Source organism: Chlorocebus sabaeus, chromosome 9, assembly GCF_047675955.1.
Source record: "Chlorocebus sabaeus isolate Y175 chromosome 9, mChlSab1.0.hap1, whole genome shotgun sequence".
NCBI classification, from domain to species: Eukaryota; Metazoa; Chordata; class Mammalia; order Primates; family Cercopithecidae; genus Chlorocebus; species Chlorocebus sabaeus.
In genome coordinates, this window is record NC_132912.1 from 102,723,977 (window position 1) to 102,747,759 (window position 23,783).

General features: G+C 43.0%; 1 protein-coding gene across 2 annotated transcripts in view; it reads right to left on the bottom strand.

The window, feature by feature from the left end:
* Positions 1–21,474, bottom strand: part of DNMBP (dynamin binding protein) — a 120,276-nt gene extending 98,802 nt beyond the window's left edge. The window contains exon 1 of one of the 2 annotated variants that reach the window (XM_007963822.3): positions 21,265–21,474. The gene's annotated coding sequence lies outside the window, so the exon portion shown is untranslated. Of the gene's footprint in view, positions 1–17,692; positions 21,081–21,264 lie in introns of those variants that run through there. The other variant, XM_038009433.2, reaches the window with a different exon arrangement.
* Between the last annotated feature and the right edge of the window lie 2,309 nt (positions 21,475–23,783).

Genomic DNA, 23,783 nt, shown 5'->3' on the forward strand with positions numbered 1-23,783 from the left:
ATAAAAATTAGCTGGGCATGATGGTGCGCACCTGTAGTCCCAGCTACTTGGAAGGCTGAGGCAGGAGGATCACTTGAACCCAGGGGAGGTGCAGGTTGCAGTGAGCTGAGATCACGCCACTGCACTCCTGCCTTGGCAACAGAGTACAACCCTGTGTCAAAAAAAAAAAGATGAAAAGAGAAAGAAACAGGTGGGAGATTTATATTACAGACTGCTATGAGAGAGAACAGAGAGGATATTTTAATAATATTACAAAATTGATACAAAAACTAACAGTTAACAGTAGCATATGGTAGTTGATATAAACTGGACTACTAACTTCCTAACAATTAGCAAATGCATATGATCACAGGTCAATTAATTAACTATGTCCTAGAGACTCCACAGACTTTTGCGGGGCCATCTAGGCAGCTAGCATGTCTGATCATTGGAATTCCTGCTCAGAGGCGGGCGGGGGAAATAGTTCACGACTTCACTCCAGTTCTGCAGCGTTTTGTTTTGCTTAAAAAAAAAAAAAATCATGAATAGTTCTTGAATTTTATCAAATGCTTTTCCTGCATCTAATGAGAATTTTATCAAATGCTTTTCCTGCATCCAATGAGATGACCATTTTTCCCCTTTATTCTGATGTCATAAATTTCAACATTAAATCAACCTTGCATTCCTGGGATAAATTCTACTTGCTTATGATGTATTATCCTCTTTATAGACTTCAATTTTCAGTTTAGTACTTTTTTGTTACAGATTCTTACACCTATGCTCTCAAGGGTTATTAGTCTATAACTCTCTTTTCTTTAAATGTCCTTCTCAGAGTTGCACATAAGGGTTAGTCTTGCTCTGTTCGTGCCTGGCCCACTGGGTACAGGAAAGGAAGAAGGGCTCCAATGATGCCTAAAATTAAGTTTTCCAATAGCCAGGTAGAGGGGAGCTTAGAACAGGTAAAATGAGATTTAGATAAGTAAATATCTAATGTCTTTACATCGTAGTGTTATGAATTAGAATTCATACTAGCAACACTGAAACAAGACAAAGATCACTGCATCATTTAACCACCCATAATTCACAATTTGTCCCCACTCCTCTAGCAATATCTTGAAATGCCTGACAATTTTTTTTTTTTTTTTTTTTTTGGGACAGAGTCTTGCTCTGTCACCCAGGCTGGAGTGCAGTGGTTTCGATCTCGGCTCACTGCAACCTCTGCCTCCTGGGTTCAAGTGACTCTCCTGCCTCAGTCTCCCAAATATCTGGGGTCACAGGTGCTCACCACCCCACCCAGCTAATTTTTGTATTTTTAGTAGAGATGGGGTTTTACCATGTTGGTCAGGCTGGTCTCAAACTCCCGATTTCAAGTGATTCGTCCGCCTCGGACTTCCTGAGATTACAGGCGCGAGCCACTGCACCCAGCCAACTTTTAGCCCTTTCTATACCCATGTCCATTCACCTCTATATTCAAACGTTTTTCAGCTACTTCTTATCCTTATAATATATACTCTAGTTGGTTGAACTGCTATTCAATAATCTTCACTCTCTTGTAGGAATTATATCTTTACAAGATGTGTAATTATATGTGTATAATAATGTATATCATTAATACTATACAAATATAGAATTACATATCCATACCCTTTACTGTGTAATTATGCAGTGCCTTCCACTACAGGCAGAGTATGTTTCCCTGTCACATTTTGGTAGGACGTGGAGATGGCATAAGCACAGGCTTTCAGCCATTATTTTATGGTTTGGCCTGTCCTCTGGTGCTCCTGTAATCTGCCATTAGAAGACATGCCCTGAAAGCCCCTGGCTCTTTAGCCTGGGCCCCAGAATGAAGACAAGAAAAAACAGACTTAAGGCTGGGCGTGGTGGCGCACGCCTGTAATCCCAGCACTTTGAGAGGCCGAGGCAGGTGGATCACCTGAGGTCAGGAATTTGAGACCAGCCTGGTGAACGTGGTGAAACCCCATCTCTACTAAAAATACAAAAATTAGCCGGGTGGGGTGGTGGGCACCTGTGACCCCAGATATTTGGGAGACTGAGGCAGGAGAATCACTTAAATCTGGGAGGCGGAGGTTGCAGTGAGCCGAGATCACACCACTGCACTCCAGCCTGGGCAACAAAAGCGAAACTCTGTCTCAAAAAAAAAGAAAAAGAAAAAACGGACTTGAACGCAAATGGAAGACTATAAGATTCAACCTAGTCAAGCTCAGATCAGCTAAACTGCTATGTACCCTAGTCTTCTATTAAACCCACACATAACTCTTATCATCTGAGTTAACTATTATCTTTTGGATCCATCCCTGTTTCCTGTATGTCCTACAGGGCAGGGATTCTTTTTTTCTGTTTTATTTACACACACACACACACACACACATATCTTTTTCCAGGTGAAGGCAAAGATATTCTAAGGAACATCATTATTCTGGTTGTTTCTCTTCATATCATTTTTTAAAAACAGGTTTATTGAGACATAATTCACATACTATACAATTCACCCACTTAAAGTGTACAATGAGTTTTTAGCATATTCAGAGTTGTATGACCGTTATCACTATCAATTTTAGAACTTCAACACCTCATAAAGAATTGTCTTTTTTTTTTTTTTTTTTTGAGATGAAGTCTCACTCTGTTGCCCAAGCTAGAGTGCAGTGGCGCGATCTTGGCAAACTGAAACCTCTGCCTCCCGGGTTCAAGTGATTCTCCTGCCTCAGCCTCCTGAGTAGCTGGGACAACAGGCACATGCCACCATGCCCGGCTGATTTTTGTATTTTTAGTAGAGACAGAGTTTCACTATGTTGGCCAGGGTGGTCTCGAACTCCTGACCTCATGATCCACCCACCTAAGCCTCCCAAAGTGCTGGGATTACAGGCGTGAGCCACCGCAGCCAGTCTGAGAAATTTTATACTCACTAGCAGTCACTTGCCATTTCCCCACAACATCCCTTCTCCTCTCCAGCCCTAGGCAAACACTAATCTACTTTCTCTATATATAGATTTGCCTATTTGGGACATTTCATGTAAATGGAATCATACAATATGTGGTCTTTTGTGATTGGCTTCTTAGCACAATGTTTTCAAGGTCTCCATATCATTTTAAAATAGAAATATGATCAGCTTAAAGCGTACGTAAATTAAGCTGGGAGCAGTGGCACATACCTGTAATCTCACCACTTTGGGAGGCTGAGAGGGGCAGATGGCTTGAGCTCAGGAGTTCAAGACCAGCCTGGGCAACATAGTGAGACCCTATCTCTAAAACAAAAAATCCGAAAATTGGGCAGGTGAGGTGGCATGTGCCTATTGTCTCAGCTACTTGGGAGGCTAAAGTGGGAGGACTGCTTGAGTCCAGGATGTTGAAGCTGCAGTGAGCTCAGATCACACCACTGCACTCCAGCCTGGGCGACAGAGCAATATCCTGTCTCAAAAACAAAACAAAATAAAATGTAATAGTTAAGAGCACAGACTATAGAGCCAGACTGCCGAGATCTATATGCCAGCTCCATCCCTTATTACAGCAAGTGCTTAACTTTTTATTAGAACAACTACTTAATTACTTACTTGCTTCTTTGGAGCAAGTTACTTCTCTGTGTCTTAACTTTCTTATCTGTAAAATGGGTTTAATAATAGAACCTGACTGGGTAAGGTGGCTCACGCCTGTAATCCCAGCACTCTGGAAGGCTGAGGCAGGTAGATTGCTTGAGTCTACGAGTTTCAAGACCAGCCTGGGCAACATGGCGAAATCTCGTCTCTACAGAAAATACAAAAATTAGCTGGGCATGGTGGCATGCAACTGCAGCCCCAGCTAGTCAGGAGGCTGAAGTGGGAGGATCACTTGAGCCCAGGAGGTCAAGGCTGCAGTGAGTGGTGACTGCACCCTCTAATCTGGGCTACACAGCAAGATCCTGATTCAACATAAAAATAAAAATAAAGACTCAACATAAAAATAAAACCTGCTCATAGGGTTGTAATGAAATTAATATATCTAAAGCACGAAAAACAGTACCTCACAAATAGTAAGCATTACACAAGGGTCAGCTATTATCATTATCTGCATTAAAGAGAGGGGAATTGTGGAGAGAGACTCCCAAAACCTTTTTCATAGCATGGGGATGTATTTTGGTATTTAATATGTTTGAAAATGAATGTCTCAGGAATGGAAAATGAGCACTGACTGCTACTAGGTATGAGGTTTCTTTTGGGGGTAATGAAAATGCTCTGGAATTAGTGGTGAATGGGTGTACAACTTTGTGGATATACTAAAGACCACTAAATTATATACTTTAAAAAGGTGAATTTTATGGTATGTGAATTGTATCTCGATTTTTAAAAGTAAGTGTCTCTCTTCTTTCTGAAATCTCTATACTTCACACAAAATAGTGAAGGCAGGCCAGGCTTGTTGGCTCATGTCTGTAATCCCAGCATTTTAGGCCAAGGGGGTTGGATCACTTGAGGACAGGAGTTCAAGACCAGTCTGGGCAACATAGTGAGACTGTCTCTACAAAAATTTATAGAAAATTAGCTGGGCATAGTGGTGTGCACCTGTAGTAACAGCTACTTGGGAGGCTGAGGTGGGAAGGATCGCTTAAGACTGAGAGATTTGAGGCTGCAGTGAGCTATGATCGTGCCACTGCATTCCAGCCTGGGCAACAGAGCAAGACCCTGTCTTTAAAAAAAAAAAAACTGTGAAGGTAGAAAAAAAAAATAGAGAAGGCATACATGAATACTCTGCCTTGAAAAAAGCTAGAAATTTAAATAGCTTCCCTATTCTGCCACTCACACCCACCTCCCCTCCCCTACAAAGTTTTTCCTGCACTTCATGTTTTAATCGATATTTTAAACTTGTGTTTTATGCCTGTTATAGGATGGGCATGAAGGGTAGGTAACAAACACAGTGTTTGATTAAGTGAACTTTCACTGGGCGGGTGATGCCACAAAAAAGAGCAAATTTAAAAACAAGTCATATTTGCTCCTACATTGTATTAAGTAATAACTACATAACAGTTAAGAGCCCAGACTCCAGTCAGAGAGAATTTACTTTCAATTTCTGGCTCTGCCATTTATCAAGCTATGTGACCTTGGGCAAGTTACTTAAACCTCTCTGAACTTTAGTTTCCTCATCCGTAATGGAAGATAACAACCGTAATTTATTTCATAGGGTGTATAAGGATTAAATTTGATAATGTAGGTAAAACATTTAATACATTTCCTGGCAAATGGTACATACAGTACTCAGTAAATGTCAGCAATGAGAACAGTGATGACAACAGCAGGTGATGACAATGATGACCATCATCACCCAGGCGGAGGGGAACATAAATAATAGGGATGAGGCGGCAGGCTCCGGGCAGGGCCAGCTTCTCAAAACTGCTGCTGTCTTCTTGAGAGGAAGGGGGAGTAATGTGACTCTGTGGTTACTGGTCACGAGGACAATGCAATTGACGTGCCCCTCTACTCTAAGCTCTAAATGAGCTGTGTCTTCACAGCAGACCCACAAGGATTTGGCAGAAGTGTATAAATGAAATCCCTGCATATGGGTCCAAGAAAGCTTTTGCCAAATGCCTTCCAGAAACAGAAGAGGGATATGAAATCAATTTACTGACTCTTCTAAAACATATCCTGTACTTCTAGGAAAAACATTGGCATTACTGTTAAATCCTTTAAACACATCAAACTATGATTCTCACCATCTTTTCTTTGGGGCTCCTGCAATCCCTTCCTAAATGGCTGCCTACCAGTCTTGCCTGCCTTTGTCCTATTTTCCACACCCAACTAGGATTATCTTCTTAAAACTGGTTTTGTTTGTTTGTTTAAAGAGACAGAGTCTTGCTGTGTTGCCCAGGCTGGACTCAAACTCCTACTCAAGTGATCCTCTAGCCTCAGCCTCCCAAGTAGCTGGGCATGCGCCAATGTGCCCAGCCTGAAAACAAATTTTTTTTTTTTTTTGAGACAGTCTCACTCTGTTGCCCAGACTGGAGTGCAGTGGTGCAATGACAGCTCACTGCAGCCTTGACCTCCCAGTCTTAAGCAATCCTCCCATCTCAGCCTCCCAAATAGCTGGGACAATAGACGTGTACCACCACGCTCAGCTAATTTTTGTATTTTTTGTACAGATGGATTTCCCTATGTTGCCCTGGCTGGTCTCTTCCTGGGCTCAAGCCATCCATCCACCGTAGCCTCCTGAAGTGCTGAGATTACAGGCATGATCACGGCACCTGGCCAAAACCAAAATCTTATCCATCTTTACTGCCTGAAGTTCCTCTAAGGCTTCCCATCCATCACTTGTAGGAAGTGTCTAAAACTTGTGTGCAGATCATACAAAGCTTGTCATGAGCTAGTCCCTGCACACAAGTTTGACCTCATTTCTTGACACCCTCTACCTACCATATACATTAAGCTCTAGCCTCATCAAAATACTGGCAGAGGAATCTAGGAAAAAAACATCCAATTTTGTTTAAGTCATGACCAAAGAGGCTTGTTGGGGGCATTTCATGGGGTGAGCTTCGAAGTGCTGGTGGGCCTGAGCGGTTGCAGATATTTGACTTGGAGCACCTGTGTCTTATGATGGACAGAAATAAAAGTAAACACACAGAGAGACAGACTATTCTATAAGAATGTGAAAAACTTAATCTGGAAGAGCAACTATATAAACACTGTCTGACTGTCTTTGCGTTTTGGGGCCAGTGACTGTTGCAACAATAATAAGCACGTCTGTCTTCAAGAAGGGACAGTGGAGTCACCCAGGTGCTGCCACATGTCAGGCACAGTGGGCACTGATCTACAATGGGCAGTTCTCTGCAAGACCACGTGGACACATTACAGTACAATTACATTTACAGACTGCTTTTCAAATACTTATCTCCTGTATGTATTATTGCTACCTGTGAACACTTGTGAACATGAAGTGCTATTTTTACTGTCAGCTGATCACTGCAGGGAAAACAATCAGTAAACTAGCAAATCACCTCTGATTAACACTTACTGTGAATAATAATTATATTTTAATTTTTAAACATTTGGAATCATAAGAAGAGAATATTCACCAAGCCTGAATCCCACCTATGGTATACAAGAATAAAGTTTGAACATACTGGTAAAATTCAACCCAAAGGCTGGGGGCGGTGGTTCACGCCTGTAATCCCAGAACTTTGGGAGGCCGAGGCAGGTGGATCACCTGAGGTCAGAAGTTTGAGACCAGCCTGGCCAAAATGGTGAAACCCTGTCTCTACTAAAAATAAAAAATTGGCCAGGAATGGTGGCACCCACCTGTAATCCCAGCTACTCAGGAGGCTAAGACATGAGGATCACTTGAAACCGGGAGGCTGAGGTTGCAGTGAGCCGAAATTGCACCACTGCAATCCAGCCTGGGTGACAAAGTGAGACTCCAACTAAATTAAAAAAAAAAATTCAACCCAAAAGATCTTCATAACTTACTGTTTTTAATGTCTTTAATCAAAGCAAAATCCTTACTTAAAATAACCAGCTAATAAATACTAATAAAAGTATTAAGTAGGATTATAATAAATTTATTGAATGTCTTTTTTTCTAGTTTAGATTTTTAGTCTTGACTTATTAACCATTTGACTTTAAATGAAAATAGTGACATTGAGATACTTTATTCTTATACCCTTCAAATCACTAAATAAATCCAAACACAGCTGTATACTTCAACAATTTTCATTCTTTTCACTTTAATACTGGCTCACTACCCCGCAGAACTATCACAGCTGACTAACAGGTCAAGGCAGCAAAACTAAAAGAAAAATACAACAAAACTGGATTTCTTCGTGTCCACAGCAGTCCAGATATTGTAATTATTGAACAACATCTAGACACTGGTAGCAAAAAGAACAAGTAATTAAAACTATGGGCTTGCAAAACATATGGATGAGCATTATGTTCCACAGCCCATATAGCTGCTCAAAAATAAGGGACTCTAACAGGCACTAACAAAGTCTGGTTTTCATGTAAACTCATCCTCCTCTTCCCTGACCCTCTAGGGATTCTCAGACGTTTCCTGATAAGCAGATCTAAACTGTAAGACAATAATATCCCAAGGAGTTTCTGGCACTGAGCCCCAGAAATCCTTAAAGCAACAAGCACTGTCTAAAAGAAGAAAACCAGGGTACTTATTCTCTTAACGATTTTCTCCCCTAACTCTAGGGAACGTGAAAATGCCTTTCCACATAGCATTGTAAAATTCCTTCTGAAGCAGAATGTTTTCTACTAGAGATGGCCTGCTGTTGATAATGTCATTCCCTGACACCTGGAACATTTTGAAAGACTCCTCAGAAATGACCTTGGGGCCAGACCAAACTACGAGGTCCAGCGAATCCCTTCTATTTATGGAGGCCTGAATAACTTGGAACCTTCTGCAGTGACCAACAGATTAAAGGGTAAGTTAACTCACTACAGAGACAACAGCAAAGTTATATCAGAGACCCTTAAAAAGTCCAGAATGTGGGAAATTCTAGAGAATATACAATCAGTTTCTTCAACAAATAAATTGCAAGCAAAAAATTTAAATTTAAAAAAGGAGGCCAGATGCAGTGGTTCACGCCTGCAATCCCAGCTCTTTGGAAGGCTGAGGCAGGCAGATCACTTGAGCTCAGGAGTTCGAGACTAGCGTGGGCAACATGGCAAAACCATGTCTCTATTCTGGGCATGGTGGCTCACACCCATAATTCAAGCTACTTGGGAGGGTGGGGCACAAGAATCGCTTGAATCCAGGAGGCAAAGGCTGCAGTGAGCTGAGATCATGCCACTGCACTCTAGCCTGGGCAACAAAGTGAGACTCCATCTCAAAAACTAAAAGCAGACGTGGTGGCTCACACTTGTAATCCCAGCACTTTGGGAGGCCAAGGTGGGTGAATCACGAGGTCAGGAGATCGAGACCATCCTGGCTAACACCGTGAAACCCCGTCTCTACTAAAAATACAAAAAATTAGCCGGGTGTGGTGGCACGTGCCTGTATTCCCAGCTACTCGGGACGCTGAGGTAGGAGAATCGTTTGAACCCGGGAGGCAGAGGTTGCAGTGAGCCATGATCATGCCGCTGCACTCCAGTCTGGCGACAGAGCAAGACTCCATTTCAAAAAAAAAAGGAAAAGCATAAATTAAAAGCCATTTAAGAAACACATTAACGGCTGGGTGCAGTGGCTCACGCCTGTAATCCCAACATTTTGGGAGGCCGAGGTGGCGGATTGCCCCAACTCAGGAGTTCAAAACCACCCTGGGCAACATGGTGAAACCCCATCTCTACTACACTGCAAAAATTAGCTGGGTATAGTGGCACACGCCTGTAATGCCAGCTACTCAGGAGGCTGACGTGGGAGAATCGCTTGAGCCCAGGAGGTGAAGGTTGCAGTAAGCCAAGATCACACCACTGCACTCCAGCTTGGATGAGAGTGAGACTCCGTCTCAAAACGTCTCAAAAAAAAAAAAAAAAAAGAAACACATTAACTAAATACATGTACTTTTCTTGAACCCTGTTTCAAACAAATAAATTGTTTAAGGAAAAATGAGGTAAGTGGGAAATTGTGAACATTGACTAGACTCCTGATTATATTAAGGAATTACTGCTGTTTTAGGGGGTGACAAAAATGGTATTGTTGTCATATGTAAATAAAAGGGAATCCTTTTTTTTCATTAAGTCATTAGAACCAAAAGATCTATAAAACAGCAAAGGGAGATGGAATATAGAAACCAAGTCAGCTTTCTAGATTTTAAATTGAGTGTTGAATACATGGACATCAGATGTATTATTCTTTATTCATTTTTGTACATTTTAAATACTATTTTATTATGAAAAGGATTGAAAAATCAAAGGATGCTACCTGGATGATTTCAAAGCTTTCTCCTTTCTAAGGTGCCATGTGGTTTCTGTCTGCAGCTGTCAGTGCAGAATCCAGAGAGGGGCTCCCTGAGCAGTTCCAGCTCCAGACAGAATCCTCCCTTCCCTCCACAGCTAACCGAGTGCTGGTGAGTTAGTCTCACGTACCCTGAAAAAGGACAACCTCAGTAACTGCTGGACTGTACAAGTCACTCACTGTCTTCAGGCACTCGTTTACCTGGAGCCCACTATGGCAAGATGGTTAAGATCACGGGCTTTGGAGGTAAACAGACATGAGTTTGAATTCTAATTCTATCACTTAACAGTGGTATAACTTTAGGGCAAGTTTCTTATAATCCATACCTTAGTTTCTCCATCTATAAAATGAAGATTCTAACAGTACCTTCCTCATAAAATCATTTTAAGATTAAATGACAATGCATTTAGTATGGCAGCTAGCTAAAATATGAGCTGCTGGTTTTACATTATTGTTGTTGTTACACACGGTAGTCCCCACCTTATCCATGGTTTCACTTTCCACAGTTTCAGTTACCTACGGTCAACTGCGGTCTGAAAATAGGTGAGTACAGTACTAAGACATTTTGATAGCAAAAGAGCCCACTTTCACATAGCTTTTATTACAATAGAGAGTTATAAGCATTCCATTTTGTTATTATTGTTGTTAATCTCTTACTGTGTCTAATTTATAAATTAAACTTGATCGCAGGCATGTATGCATAGGAAAATACATAGTATATATAGGGTTGGTGCTATCCACAGTTTCAGGCATTTACTGGAGGTCTTGGAATGTATCCCCTGTGCATAAGCAGGGACTACTTTATATAAGTGGATTTGGGCCAGACTTGAGGGCTAGGCAGGCAGCAGAGTTTAAAATTTACTGGGGGAGGTGGTAGGCACTGGTAAGTGTCAGGCAGTAGAATAATAAACGAAAGTGGTATTTCAGGAATATGAGCCAAGCAATGGCCTCTATAGGATAGACTGGGTGTGTGACACTGGCCTCAAGGACACCATTATGTTGTATTTGTGGCAGCTTTTTTTTTTTTTTAAAGCATTTTATATAGTGCTATTAATATAATTTGAAGCCTTGCTTTGGAAAACAGTGACCAGGTATGCAAGGCATAACTGTTCATCATGACAATTCTGAACCAGATTAGAATACTTACTGTTCAGAATACTTATTGTTCAGAAATGACAGAAAAGCTAAAAAGTTTCCACATTGCATGGGAGGGGAGGAAAGAACCAACTAGAAAGCAGGAGGACCTGGGGTGTGACGCTGGGGAGGTAAGCATAACTCGGCACATCCATTGCAACATTTTCTGCTGATGAGGCAGGCTCATTTATCCTAAGAGAATCACCTCATGAAAACAATGCAGAATGCACGCTGGGCCCAGACCCACGGCTAGAATGTCAGCGCTGATTATCTTCTCCCAGTCCACGTGTTTGTCAGCAACACAAACATTCACATGCTACTTTCGGGAAAATGCAGCCTCCGCAGGAGGGGCTAGAACAGATGCAGAGAGCTAATTTCTGTGTGTCTGGGTGGACGGTTTCACTTGCAATGTCAAAGACAAAAATGGGGATTCTGCTAGCCTGCTGAACCTATGCATTGAAAGGAAGCTAAGAGAGCCTTCTTCTCTCACTCCTCTCCCCTAAGATGGCCCTTTTCTGGATCACAGCCTGGCTTCTTTACAGGTTGATTCATCTTATAGATTCATCTGTCGAAGGCACATCAGGTACCAGGCACTGTTCGAGGTGGGCTTGGGTTATGAACAGAGAACAAAACAAAGATTCCTGCCCTTGAAGAATTTTCTCCTTGAGGAATTGGGATGGCAGACCATCGTGTTTTAGAAAGTGACACCTGTTATGTCAAAAAAAAAAAAAAAAAAAAAAAAAAAAGACAGAGCAAGGTACAGGAATGGAGAATTTCAGTTTCAACACCAAAGGACATTGGGAAAAAAAAAAAAAAAAAAGGGCTGGGCACAGTGGCTCACGCCTGTAATCCCAGCACTTTGGAAGGCCGAGACAGGCAGATAACGAGGTAGGAGTTTGAGACCAGCCTGGCCAACCTGGTGAAACCCCACCTCTACTAAAAATACAAAAATTAGCCGGGTGTGGTGAGGCATGCCTGTAATCCCAGCTACTCGGGAGGCTGAGGCAGTAGAACTGCTTGAACCCAGGAGGCGGAGGTTGCAGTGAGCCAAGACAGCACCACTGCACTCCAGCCTGGGGAACAGAGCAAGACTCTGTCTCAAAAAAAAAAAAAAAAAAAAAAAAAAGGATGGAGAGTGACAAAGGAAGGCAGGTAGACACTGAATCCCCTCACCATAGGGATGTTCACCTATGAATTCTGTCACTTCCACACTGGCAAAAAGTGATTAGGGAAACAAAACAATTGTGATGGGGTTTTGTTGTCTCTTCTTTTTTTTTTTTTTTTTTTTGAGACAGGGTCTCACTCTGTTGCCCAGGCTGGAGTGCAGTGTTGCAAGCACAACTCACTGCAACCTTCACTTGCCGGGCTCAAGCAATTCCCCCACCTCAGCATCCCGAGTCGCTAGGACTACAGGCACATGCCATCATGCCCAGCTAGTTTTTGTATTTTTTGGTAGAGATGGGGTTTCGCCATGTTGTCCAGGCTGGTCTCAAACTCCCGAGCTCAAGTGATCTGCCTGCCTTGGCCTCCCAAAATGCCAGGATTACAGGTGTGAGCCACCGCATCCAGCCTGTGCTAGGTTTTATTTCAAAGTCAAAAGAAAACAAATGACCATTTTCTCCATTCTATTTATTTTCTGAAAGATGAAAGCAAGTGTGATCTAGACAAGGAAGGTGACAACTTGGGGGACTGAACTGAAGCAATGAGATCTCAAAAGTACTACTTCTCCCCTCCACACCCTTAAGCTAGTTTTTGGTCTGCTGGACTTAGGGCTAGATTGCTCCAAGTTCTGACAATGACTCTGGGCTGTTCGTGCCCGGAGGCTCCCTCAGGTGTAACCTGTTCCAAGAGAGGAGCAAGCTATCACCCCACTGCTACAAGTTAATTATAAGTTTTCTATTGATTTTTCCCCCAGAGGGTCAATCAAAGCAAAATGAAAATGAGTTAATGATCTAGCCCTGAAAAAGGAGGGGTGATACAAAATTACATGGTGCAATTTTAAGTGCCCTCTCCTCCTCCACTCCCCCCCAAAAAAAAAACAGAGACAGAGAAATAACCAACATTTTAACAGGGTTGGTGCTAAAAGGCAGGATGATAGATTTGCTTTTCTATATTTTACAAATGTTCTATAATAAAGAGGTATAAGTTCTACAATTAGGAAAAAATGGCTAGTCTAAAAAGAAAGAAAAAGAAAGAGAGAGAAGAACTGGCCATGAGATTTCACTGCCCAACATCCTAGCAGTTAGTGCTGCTGAACAGCTATCTATGGCTCTACTGAGGAGCCATCTCAATATTTCTTGAGATATAATTTAGTAAGATTTATACCTGGAGCAAAGACTGATCCTCAGAGTAAGGAAACTATAATTTTACATATCTTATATTTACAATCATGCTGACAACAAAAGTTATCATCCTGAGTATAGCTCTTTCTCTCATTCTTCACATCAGCTATTTAAATTCTGACTCTTAATGCCAGGAGGAAAAACGCTGACCTAATGGTGAAATAAACTTGTACTGGAATCTTGGGATGCTTTCCATAAATTATATAAGTAGTGTTCATAAATATCTTCTGCTTGAAACAAAGTCAGCATAGGGTTAGGATTTTGGTATACAACCTTCCTGATGCCATCTTAGTTGCTCAAGGAAGATCCTGAAAAAGTACTTGGTAAGGCTTAATACCTATTTATGATGAAAACTCTCAGTAAACTAGGATTGAAGGTAATACCTTAAAACTTGATAAAGGTTATATACAAAACCTAAAACAAACATTATATGAAATAGGAAATCTTTAGACTCATTCTTTTTAAGACTGAGAACAAGACAAAGATGCCCATTAGTGTAGCAGCTGTTTTGACACAGTTCTGGAAGTTGTGGCCAATGCTGTAACGAAAGAAAAATAAATAAGAAGTATAAGAACGGGAAAGGGCTGGGCACGTGGCTCACGCCTGTAATCCCAGCACTTTTGGGAGGCCAAGGCAGGTGGATCACGAGGTCAGATCAAGACCATCCTGGCTAACATGTAAAACTCCATCTCTACTAAAAATACAAAAAAAAAATTAGCCAGGTGTGGTGGCACACACTGGTAGCCCCACTACCTTTGTGGGGTTCTTTTTCTCAAGGAGAATCGCTTGAACCCAGGAGGCGGAGGTTGCAGTAAGCAGAGATCGAGCTACTACACTCCAGCCTGTGAGACAGAGTGAGACTCCATCTCGAAAAAAAAAAAAAAAAAAAAGAAGAAAAAAAAAAGAAAGAACGGGAAAGAAGCAACTAAGTTACTACTGTTTTCAAAGGGTAGGATTACTAGAAAAAGAAAAAATAAACACAAACAAATCAATAAACTAGTTGAATAAGACAGTGAAGCGGCTGGGTGTGGTGGTTCACGCCTGTAATCCCAGCACTTTGGGAGGCTGAGGCAGGTAGATTACCTGAGGTCAGGAGTTCGAGACCAGCCTGACCAATGTGGTGAAACCCCATCTCTACTAAAAAAACAAAATTAGCCGGGCGTGGTGGAATGCACCTGTAGTCCCAGCTACTCTGGAGGCTGAGACAGGAGAATTGCTTGTACCTGTGAGGCAGAGGTTGCAATGAGTAGAGATCATGCCACTGCACTCCAGCCTGGGCGACAGAGTAAGACTCTGTCTCAAAAAAAAAAAAAAAAAAGGCCGTGAAGTAGGGTTGTTAGATACAAGATCAGCTTAACATAATCAATACGATTTTTCTTAAATTACCAATAACCAACTGGAAGCAATTCTCACAGCTACTCGGGAGCCTGAGGCAGGAGAATTGTGCCACCACACCAGCTAACTTTTTATATTTTTGGTAGAGACGGGGTTTCACCATGTTGGCCAGGCTGGTCTTGAACTCCTAACCTCAAGTGATCTGCCTGCCTTGGCCTCCCAAAGTGCTGGGATTACAGGCATGAGCCACCATGCCCAGCCCCTTATAGACCTTTATGAAAAGACTTTAAAGCTCTAATAAAGAACTTAAAAATGTCAAGAAAAATGAGCTGAATAAATGGAAAGACACATTATATGCTCTTGGATGGAATGAGTTACTATTTCAGTGGCTCACACTTGTAATCCCAGCACACTTTGAGGTGGGAAGACCACTTGAGGCCAGGAGTTAAAGACCAGCCAGGGCAACAGAGTGAGACCTCATCCCTATTAAAACAACAACTACAACAACAAAAAACTTAGAAAAATGTTTAGCTGGGTGTGGAGGCTACAGTGAGCTATGATCACACCACTGTACTCCAGCCTGGGCAACAGAGAGAGACCCTGTCTTAAAAAAAAAAAAAAAGCAACATGGCACATAAAAAAAGAAATAAAAATAAATAAAATAAAATTTAAAAAAGACGCCAACTCTCCTCGAATAATTTATAAACTCAATAAACTCCAATAAAAATTCCTCAAAAATATAATTTTTTGGCCAGGCACAGTGGCTCATGCCTGTAATCCAAGCACTTTGGGAGGCCAAGGCAGGAGGATTGCTGGAGCCCGGGAGTTCAAGACTGGGCTGGGCAACATAGGGAGACCCTATCTCTAAAAAAATTACCAAAAAAGAAAAAAAAATTAGCCAGGGATGGTAGCACATACCTGTGGTCTCAGCTACTCGGAAGGCTGGGATGGGAGGATCACTTGAGCTGGGAGATTGAGGCTGCAGTAAGCCACGACAGTGCCACTGCACTCCAGCCTGGGTAACAGAGTGGCCCAAGGTCTCAAAAGAAAATATATATATATATAAATATGTATGTATGTATGTATATATGATGTTTGGGTAGCCTTGTAAACTTATTCCAAATTTTATATGGAAAAAATAAATTTTGGTCCAGGAAGAGCTAAATAAACTTTACGATGGATGGTTTGCTGTGCCAGTCATTAGGACACACCACAAAGTCACTGTAATAAAATCAATTAAAAAAATGAAGAACTGACAGACTAATGCAACAAAATAAAGGCTTAGGGCCAGACAAGTGTATCCATGGAAACCATAAATGAGAAAAGAGATATAATTTCATAGAGGAAAGCATGTATTTTGTTGATATGTTATTAGAAAAACTGGGTCATTAAATGGAGAAAAATAGGGCTGGATTCCTATCTAACACGTGAAAATGTGGGCCCTAGAGAGATTAAAGACACAGATAAGACCTAGGGTTCAGGAAGAGTTCCTTAAACAAAACTCCAAAACCATAAACCACAAGTCAAAGAATTTATCTATCTGATTACATCAAAATTAAAAATACTTCTTGATCAAAGGATGGCAAAGACAAAATGAGAACCAAATAAGAAGATTTGATCACCAAATGGCAAGATGCCCAAATGAGAAGACATCTGCAAAGTCTAAACATAACAGGTAATACCTATATTATAAAATCACTTCTGCAAGTCAACAGCAACAAAATAGATATCAACTCCAACAGAAAATGCCAAAGACATGAATAAGCGATTTACAGAGGAAGCTATCTGTATAAGAGATACGCAAAATCACTAGTCATCAAAGAAATATAAATTAAAACAAGATATCACTTTGTGCTTACAAGACTGAAAAACATGGAGAGCTGGAAAGAAGTGAGTGCTGGTGGGACATGAGGATACAGGAGTCCTCAAATATTAATACTTCCAGAGGCACAGAGACTGGGGCAGCCACTGTGGAGAGGCATCTGGCACTATTTAATCAAATTCAGTCCCTGCAAGCCTATAATCCAGCAATTCCACAGAAATATTATATAACTTTGTAAGTGGATATGTAGGAAGATGTTCACTGCAGCAATATTTATGGTGTTAGGGAGTAGGAACAACTTGAGTATCCATTCACTACACAGAGACCAGATACAGAAAAACCAATGGATGCACACAGCACGGGGTATAACACAGCATTCCAAAGCAGAGAATTAGACACGTAACAATATGGATAGATCTTAAAAACACTACTTAGAGGCCTGGCATGGTGGTTCACACCTGTAATCCCAGTACTTTGGGAGGCCAAGGCAGGTGGATCACCTGAGGTCAGGAGTTTGAGACCAGCCTGGCCAACGTGGTGAAACCCCGTCTCTACTAAAATACAAAAAAATTAGCTGGGCATGGTGGCACATGACTGTAATCTCAGCTACTCAAGAGGCTGAGGCAGGAGAATGGCTTGAACCCAGGAGGTGGAGGTTGCAGTGAGCCAATATCTCACCACTGCATTCCAGCCTAGGCAACAGAGTAAGACTCTTGTCTCAAAAGTCTCAAAAAAAAAAAAAAAAAAAAGCAAAAAACACTACATAAAGGAAAATGAATTAAAGCATTATAAATCAAGATACATACACATAAAACAAACATTCCCACTTGCAAGCTCCTACGTAAACAAAAGGAAACACGTGCAATGCATTAAGAATGAACACCTGTGAGGCATGAGATGACTGGGACAAGGAATTCTAAAACAAAACCAATCTTTTAGACTCCTTGCGTGTTACAAAAGAAAAACTCGAATGGCCTACGATAAACACAGAATTGTTTCCTTCCCCAAAGTTCCCAATTTTCCAAACAACAAAAGCTACTCTGGGTGCCAGTTCTGTTGATGAGTAACAGCTTTTCATCCTTTTTCAATCAGGAAGGGAAAATTCAGGGATCAGCAAAGTACAAAAGGGATCAGCAGAGAATATTTACGAAACAGTGTTTTTGTTCTCATGACCTGACAACCTGACTGCAAAAGGCCTGATTACCTCTTGATTTGGGATGATTCAGCTATAGGCAGGTTGGTGTCAAGTTTTCAGGTCATCTGAAGCGATTTACTTTCAGAACCTCTTCCTACGCAATCCTCTTGCCTCCCTGTAGAAATAATACCCTGCACTACTTGAAAACTTAAAATTCTTGAGCTAGAGGGGGCCCAGTTATTTTACAGATGAGAAAATGAAGACTCAGGGAAGAATTATGGTGTGACTCACACAGCTCTAGCTTGAAAAGGTCTCCCTGATTCAGCCCTTGTCCTCCTCCTGTCTATTCTCAACCCAGCAGCCAGAGTGATCCTTTTATAACATGAGTCATCATCTACCTCACTGTTCAAAGCTCTCTAATGGCTTCCCCCTCACTCAGTGTAGAGGCCAAAATCCTTACAATGACCTACACTCACTCCCACCCACTCTCATCTGCTGCCACCTCCCCCAACCCACATCTATACTGACCGGCCACCATGACCTTGCCGCCCCTCACACACCAAGCATGCTCCTGTACCAGGGTTTGGAACCTGCTCATCCCACTGCCTCCGGCTCACTTCATTTCCTTCCAGTCTCCAATCAGGAATTAGGCCAGGTGTGGTGGCTCAGGCCTGTAATCCCAGCACTTTGGGAGGCCAAGGTGAGTGGATCGCTCGAGGCCAGGAGTTCCAGACCAGCCTGGGCAACATAGTGAAACCCCATGTCTACTAAAAATACAAACATTGGCCCGGTGTGGTGATACAAGCCTGTAGTCCCAGTTACTCAGGAGGCTGAGATGGGAGGATTGCTTGAGCCCAGGAGGTTGAGGCTACAGTGAGCTGTGATCACACCACTACACTCCAGCCTGGGTGACAGAGCAAGACTCTGTCTCCAAAAAAAAAAGTTTTCTCAGTAGAGGCTTTATCTGACCCCTCTATATAAAAAGTAAGTCCCCTACCACACATACACACACACACACACAAACACACACTCTTACCCTTTCCTGACTCTAAATTTCTCCATAGCATTATGATCCTTTGACCTATTCATTCACATATTTGTCTGTCTCCACCCGATTAGAATGTGTCTGTTCCACAAGGGCTTTGTCTGTTTTGTTCAAACTGGTTCCCCCTCCCAGCACCCACAGCATACACAACCCCGGCACACACAGGTGCCCCCCGGCACACACAGGTGTTCCCCCTCCCGGCACACACAGGTGCCCACCGTCTCAGCACACACAGGTGCTCAGTGAGAATGTGTTCAGTGAGTAAACAAGTAAGGACCAAAAGCCATGCCTTCAGACTCCTCGTGCAATGCCCTATGTGCCTGCCCTCAAGTGCTGGTTCAGTTCTTGGTGGTCACGCCCTTCAGTCAGAAGACCTAGAAATCTAAAAATGAAATAATACATTTTAGCTACTCCATTTCACCTCCCACAGCTGCCTTTCATAGCAGGGAGGATAAAGTACACAACTAAAAGTTAACACCTTGGTTTGTTTAACGGCTCTTTCATTAAAGAGCTCATTTTACTGCTGCTACTTAAGAACTTTCTGCCTTTCCAGGCAAGAAACTAATATCTCATAATTAACTCCTGACCAACAAGACTAAGTTAACCAATCTTTCAAGCTTATTCAGATGTTTCCCAGAGTGGGTATAATAAGAAACGATTTCATATCAATTGAATTGGTGTTGCAAAACTTTCCAGAAGTATTCTCAATGAATTCTAAGGATGCTTTGGCAGATGATCAAGCACATTCCAGAATTTCACAGATAATCTCGTAATAACACCATGTTGTAGGTAATCCACTAGCTGACTCTAGAAACAACAGAATAGTAAACCTAGAAATAAGCCAAAAGCTGGGCTTGGTGGCTCATGCCTGTAATCCCAGCACTTCGGGAGGCTGAGGCGGGCGGATCACCTGAAGTCAGGAGCCAGAAAAGAGGCAGACATTGATGGAACGTAGAGAAGGGAAATATTTTGCCTTGGGGCTGCAAGACAAATAAATAACTGGTACATATTTAAACAGACCGTTTATGAAGATTATTATCTCAACCAAAAAAATACACAATACGAACACTGTATAAAAGTCAACTTATCACATTCTCTGAGTCAGAATGTTCTTGGCCTATTGCAAAAGTTATCAGTGGCACCGCACCAACCCCATTCCCAAGCTAGACTTGAGCTACTCTCCACCCTCCACAAATCACTCCATTGCAGTCTCTGAATTTAAGTGAATTTAACACGTAAGTATCTGCAATTTGAAAAGTCACTTTTCACTTATTTTAGCCCAACCCTGATAAAGTGACTGAGAGAGCTGAGAATAATGAATTTGAAGATTCGCTATGCCTCATTATGCAGAATTCTAAAAAATTTCTCTTCTTAAAACATTTTTGTCACAATGAGTGACATGTTTCAAGTTAACATGTAAAATCGGAGAACTCTGGAGACAGAGAGGATCTTAGAGATCCTTTAATTCAATATTTTAGAGAAAAATGGGTAAAGGATAAACTAACTTGCTGATCACCATGACTGTATTCATGCTGTGAAAGTAATAAATGCAACACCAACTGAGAAATGATCCCCGAATGCCGTCAGGTACTTCAGTCTAGCAAAAACCACTACAGATTAATCAGTCCTGCTCATCCCTTTAACTCAGCTATGCAAACAAGCAGAGCTAGACTCTGCTCAAACCCTAAATATTAGCGTTACCACTCGCCTGCCACATACTACAGCATCACTGGTTATGAAAGTGTTTTAATACAAGATCTTCATATTAGTGTAAAAGAATTACTATAAAACAGTCCTAAAGGTCTGATGGAGATTCCACCAATATTCCAGAATAAGTGAGTGCCAAAAATATTTACCCTTCATTACAGTACAAATGAGACAGGCAGTAATAATGGCATTGCATTTAAAGTTGTTTTTGCACTTAAAATTTAAGTCTATACTTCTCATCTGCAACAGGCCCTGGCCTGTTTGGTAACCTCAATATTCCTTTATTCAACGGACAGTATCACCACCCTTTGAGATACTGATGCCCGGTGGACATCTGTGCCTGCAGCAGGAACGCGGGTGTCCGCGGGTTTCTGCAAAACTCCACCATCACCAAAGCTGCATCTCCAGAGGAACAGGTCTAATCCTTGCTTCGGAACGTCCCTGTCTCCCTGACACAGAATCACTGCCTCCTATGCCGTAAGGCTCTGAGCATCTGTAAAATAAGAGGGGTGGACTAATGCTGAATTATTTTTCCAGCTCTCAAAATTCCGCCTCATTGCCGGAGTGGCAGGGCGGTGCAGTCAAAGAGCCCTGGGCTTGACACCGCTTGAAAAGCCCACGTTCGCATCGCTCTGACCGCCCCTCCAACTCCCGGGGACTCCAGGAGTGCGAGGGGCCCGCAGCGCCCCACTGTCCCTCGCGGGCTCCCGGCCCACCGAGCGCAGCGCCCCCGCGGGGAACGGGCCGATGCAGGCCTAACTGCGCGGCGCCGCACGTCTCTCGGGGTGCGGGTCCCCTCCGCCCGCGCCCCGGACCGCGACCCCCGCTCCCCGCCCGGCCCCCGCCCGGCCCCCGCCCGGCCCCGGCCTGGCCTAGCCTAGCCTCCGACCTGCTTTCGACACCCCGACGGTCCCTCGGCGCGGCAGGCAGTTGCAGCCGCCCGTCCCCGGCCCGCTGTCACCTCCGCCCCTGGAAGCGGCAGGCGGGTCGATCCCGTGTGAGTCAGCGCGCCGCCCCGCCTACCGCCCAGGCTTCCGCCTCTGCCCGCGCGGTCCGCGCGGCACCGGGGGCGCCAAGCTCCGCTGCACGAGCGCCCACCTCCCCGGCTCCTGCCCCCGCGCTCGCGCCCCCTGGCGGCCGACCCGGCCCTGCTCGCCTCGCGACATCAAAGGGACAACGCTCCCAGAACGCCACCGGGGAAACTGAGGCACGGGGGCCCGCTCCCGCCGCAGCGCGCCGACACAGCTCGTCCAGCCTCTGCCTCACGCAGTCCTACGTGCAGCCCCAGCTTGCTGTTCCTCCCCTCTTGCTGTTCCCCCACCCTCGACACCACCCTCCAACCTAGAAAAAAGTCAAAATTCCATTCAGAGAAGTCCAACTCGATTCCTGTCTGCGTGTGATGCTGTCCTCTTTGCTACCCCTAGGCAGTTTCCCTTATTATGCCACAAAATACTCGCTGGGGTTCGTCTCTATCTGTCCCAGTTTTTTCTGAGGAAAGTCTCTCAGGACATCTTTGAGAATTTGAGAGCAAGAAATGACAGAAAGCAAGAACTGGGCAGGGCTGAGAGAACTCCTCCCACTCAGTTTCTGAATCCCCGCAGTACTCCCGTTGTTTGTTAAAGATCACGAAGTTACACAGCTTGGCTATGTTGCTGGAATTGCTGCGCCTCACGTTACTGGGATCTCCCTAGGGGATTCTGAAGAAGGCGGCGAGTCTATCACTGTGCATGCACAACAAAAATAAATATTTCACAAATCTCACCCCATACTGCATATAGTTTCTGCTTTCCTTTGCTTTTTAAAAACTTGTGGTTAAATATACATCACATGAAATTTACCATTTTAATCCTTTTTAAGTGTACAGTTCAGTGGCACTAAGTACATTCACATTGTTCTGCAACCACCACCACCATCCAGTTCCAGAACTTTTTCATCCTCCCAGACTGAAATTGTATGCATTAAACACTAACTCCTCATTCTCCGGCCCCTAGTAACCATCATTCTACTTTCTGTCTCTATGATTACTCTGGATACCTCATATAAGTGGGATCATACAATATTGTCCTTTTGTGAATGGCTTATTTCACCTAGCATAATGTCTTCAAGGTTCACCCATGTTGTAGCATGCGTTAGAACATTGTTCCTTTTGAAGGCTGAATACTACTCAATTGTATGTATATAACATCTTTGGTTTATCCTATCTTTCTTTTTTTTTTTTTTTTTTTTTTTTTGAGACGGAGTCTGGCTCTGTCGCCCAGGCTGGAGTGCAGTGGCCGGATCTCAGCTCACTGCAAGCTCCGCCTCCCGGGTTTAAGCCATTCTCCTGCCTCAGCCTCCGGAGTAGCTGGGACTACAGGCGCCCACCACCTCGCCCGGCTAGTTTTTTGTACTTTTTAGTAGAGACGGGGTTTCACCGTGTTAGCCAGGATGGTCTCGATCTCCTGACCTCGTGATCCGCCCGTCTCGGCCTCCCGAAGTGCTGGGATTACAGGCTTGAGCCACCGCGCCCGGCTATCCTATCTTTCAATGGACATTTCGGTTGTTTGTACCTTTTGGCTATGGTGAATAATGCTGCAATGAACATGGGTGTACAAATATCTGAGTCCCTACTTTCAATCCTTTTGGGTATATACCCAAAAAGGTCATATGGTAATTCTGTTTAATTTTTGAGAAACCACCATACTGTTTTTTTCCTTTGCTTTTCGAAGCATGTTAACACTGTAAAAAGAATATTTTATAGTAAAATATCAATGTTCCGAGATTCATTAAAATTCTTAGCAAATGCTTCATTTGCCTGTAAAACAGTGTCTTTTCAGCGGATCACCAGGTCAAGAGAACGAGACCATCCTGGCCAACATGGTGAAACCCCATCTCTACTAAAAATAAATTATCTGGGCATGGTGGCGTGTGCCTGTAGTCCCAGCTATTCGGGAGGCTGAGGCAGGAGAATCGCTTGAACCCAGGAGGTAGAGGTTGCAGTGAGCTGAGATTGCACCGCTGTACTCCAGCCTGGTGACAGAGCGAGACTCGATCTCAAATAAATAAATAAATAAATATTTTAAAACAAGTGACTTTTCTTTCCTCAAGAAAGTAATTAACATTGCAAATATATTGTCTTTATTTTTGGATAATGTTATTAGCCAAAATAATAATAACAACTTATTATTCAGTTGCCTACAATTTTGTTTTCTGTGGATATAGCTTTCTAATGTTGTTTGGAGTCAAGTATGCCGTAAGAAATTCAGATGAAAAATCAAGCATTTCATTTTACTTTTTTTTTTTTTCGCCACGTTGGTCAGGCTGGTCTTGAACTCTTGACCTCAGATGATCCACCCTCCTCGGCCTCCCAAAGTACTGGGATTACAGGCATGAGCCATGGTGCCCGGCCTGGGGATCAGAGTTTTTTGT